This window comes from Neomonachus schauinslandi, chromosome 15 (genome assembly GCF_002201575.2).
Source record: "Neomonachus schauinslandi chromosome 15, ASM220157v2, whole genome shotgun sequence".
NCBI lineage: Eukaryota > Metazoa > Chordata > Mammalia > Carnivora > Phocidae > Neomonachus > Neomonachus schauinslandi.
Window position 1 is genome coordinate 9,149,249 of NC_058417.1, and position 3,649 is coordinate 9,152,897.

Here is a 3,649-nt window from a genome sequence, read left to right on the forward strand (position 1 = left end):
ACCCAAACCACTAAGTTATTTGTGGGTCCTCATATTGACTTACCCTTCTCACCACACACACACAGGAAAAAAATAAGAAGGGAAAAAAATGAGGGCCATTTTTTTTTTTTAAGATTTATTTATTTTAGAGAGAGAGAAAGAGAGCACGTGCACAGGTCGGGAGGGGCAGAGGGAAAGAATCCTCAAGCACATTCCCCCGCTGAGCACACAGCGCTATGTGGGACTGGACCCCAAGACCCATATCATGACCTGAGCAGAAACCCATGAGATCATGACCTGAGCCAAAACCAAGCGTGTTGTTTAACCGACTGAGCCACCCACGGGCCATTTTTTAAAACAATAATTAACTGTTACAAAAATGCAAACTGTTCCGTAAAGTTTTGTAAAGTTTCTTCCTCAAATGCAAAATGTTTTGTAAAGTTAGGCATTTAATAGATTAGTCTTGGAGTTCAGGGTGAGCACTTTTCCTTTTGAAACTGATTCCTTACGTCTACTTAAGTGTTTCTACTAGAAAATTCATAATGGTTTTGTAAGTCATTTTAGGTCTTTCATGGAAGAATATGATTGTGAAGGAAGGTTTGAAAACTTAGGGACATTAATTCATAGCTCCAAAGGCGCTAGACTGAGTCCCGCGCCCTCTCTAACGTGCCTTAGGCTATGGAGTCCACCTCTCTCGTGCTCCCTCGTCCTCCCTCCTCCCTGGGCCGACGGTCAGTGGCCCTCCGGGGTCCCACAGCGGACACAGCAGGGCTCGGCCGCCCCACCGCAGCGGACGGCCCACGCCCGGTCCTTGGCGCCCGAGTCGCTGCGCTGCGGTCCGAGCCACCAGGCCGGCACCCGCCCGGCTGCGCAGCCTCTCCGGGAGCGACCGCGGCGAGCAGGCGGCTGGACCCGAAGCGAAGCCGCAGCGCCCCGGGCCTGCCTCGCTGGGGGGTTCCGGACGTGGCGACAGAGCCGGGACGCGGGGCCACGCGGGAATCAGTTCCGCCCGGCGGTTGACGATGACAGATCGCTACGCCTTGGGATTACCGGACCAGGAGCCCGCAAGGACCCAAATGCACACCACAGGCCAAACGGCGCCACACCCCTCGGCCAGGAAAGCAATGCGCCTGCGCAGACAGGAATCTTTCGGTCTGCGCAACAGCGCGGCTTCCTAGCCAATCAGCAGCCGTGACGTTTCCTCGCCCCGCCCCTACCCGCCCCGTCCCTGTCTGGTCTCCATGACAACTCCTGAGTGTTTCCCCCGCCCCCAACCAGTCGAGCCAACCTCAAAGAGCCGCTGCGCCAAGGGACCAAAGGCAGGAGGAAGGTGACTAATTTCTGGGTCTTTATCATTTAAGCAGGTAGGGCTGTCGTAAGGGGAAAAGGTTTTCACGTCCCCACCTGACTGATGAACAAGAGATTACAGCGAGAAAGGCTGGGTCCCAGAACCAGGCACAAGAGGCCGATGAAGCAAAGCCAGAGGCTACCTTTTAAAAAGTGAAAAATAAGGGCGCGGGCCTGGCTCCGTCGCAAGAGCGTGGGGCTCTTGATGTCGTTGTGAGTTTGAGCCCCACCTTGGTGAGAGATTTAAAAAATAGTCTTTAAAAATGAAAGTGTAAAAAAAAATTAAAAGTTAAAATAAAAGTGGAAAATAACCACCGGCAGCCCTTTTGGAGTCCACGAGGAAAACGAGCTAAGGATACAAAAAAGAAATATCCTCCCCAAACAGCAGAGAAGTTGGGCAACCTGGTAGCCAACATTGAAAGCAGAAAGCTTTTCGCGAGGGGCAAGGCAAGTGTGCTCACGAGGAGCGAGCAAACCAAAGCATTAAAGGACACGGCCTGCAACTGTCCTCTATTCGGATCAGTTTTGCAGGAAAGGACCCCCCTAACTCATCTGTGATTTTCAAGCCTTCTCCTCTATTGGAGACCTTTCCTCTCATGGTCAACAGAACAATGACATAAATCCACACGACACTGGATTAGGAATAATTTTTTTTTTTTTTTTTTTTAAAGATTTTATTTATTTATTTGAGAGAGAATGAGAGAGAGCACATGAGAGGGGGGAGGGTCAGAGGGAGAAGCAGACTCCCCGCCGAGCAGGGAGCCCGATGCGGGACTCGATCCCGGGACTCCAGGATCCTGACCTGAGCCGAAGGCAGTCGCCCAACCAACTGAGCCACCCAGGCGCCCCTGGATTAGGAATAATTTTGAAGCGTCACGGGAACCACATGCCATACCCTTAAAATGACAAGAAATAAAAGGAAACAAATCTCACGAATTTTCTCTCTTTTCCTAATTTCTTCATACTCTGGCCTCTTGAATTTACTCCACGAGAAACCTCTGAATCTCTTCTCGTGTGGGCTTATTACAATGTCAATCATCAAGTACAAAGGACGGGGAGAGGGCATGATTCAGAAAGCCTTCTTCAGGAAGGAGTATCAGCCCCGGTTCTCTGCTCTTAAGAAGCCCCTGGCCTTGTCACAGTCATGAATCTTAAGGACTACATAGAGCTGTTAAAAACACTGGCCTCTCTCAAAGGGACTGGTAAGTAAAATTGGGCTTTATATCCAAGGAAAACCACTCTGACTCTCCTGTATGCTATTTAATACCTTATTACACTATAATTATAGCAGTTGCCTAAGTAGGCGCCATAACCTGGATTAGAGAAGGCACCTCTTAACCCAGAACTCTTTCCTCTGGAGCCTACACAGGAACAAATCCCAGACAATACTGTCCCATCCAATGAGGCTCCCTTTGGATGGTGTCTTAATGTGAAGAGTGCCCTAACTCTGAGCTCTGCCTCTAAGTCAATACAGAAGCCATCTACTCTTGGCATATGGTCTTCCCCAAGTCTCCCAGATTGTATAACATGGAGAAAAGCAAGTTCTGACATCTATAGTCCCATCACTCACTGATGCTTCCACCATCCCTAGCAAGTGGTTCCATTATGCCCTGGTGATTGGCATGCTCAGCAGCCTTCCTCAATACTTATCTCAGGGCCACACGTACAAACACACATGTGCAAAGAGGCGGTAGAGTAAAAAGGTTAAGAACAAGGACTCTTGAGCTGGACTACCTGAGTTTAAATCTCAGCTCCACAGTGTTTCCAGGTTGGCCAGTGACTGCCTTTCTGAGTCATGGTTGCCTCCTCTACAAAATAGGGATAAGGTGTGCCTAAATTTAAGGGTATTGTTGGAAGAAATGAATGAATTGATACATACAAAATGTTCCTGAACAGTGTCTAGCATGTAATAAATCTTTACCTCAAGTATTATCTTTTATTGTCATGAAAATCCTCTGAAAGGGGTCTGGGAAGAGCTAAAATACAAAGAAAAAACAAATGGCAGTTTATACACTGAATTCTGCCTTACTTTATGCTTATAAAAGGAAAGGAATGGAATATCAATGCCTGCTTCTTGAGTTGCATTTCTAGAATAAGGGCAAAAACCAGGTAGCTTTCCTTTCTTACATTTACTAAAGAAGAGATTTAAGCTAGGTCTGCTTATCCAGATACCTAAGGCCAGGTTTATTTGGGGAAATGGATTTTTTGTTTTAAAGATTTTATTTATTTATTTGACAGAGAGAGAGACAGTGAGAGAGGGAACACAAGCAGGGGGAGTGGGAGAGGGAGAAGCAGGCTTCCCGTGGAGCAGGGAGCCCGATGC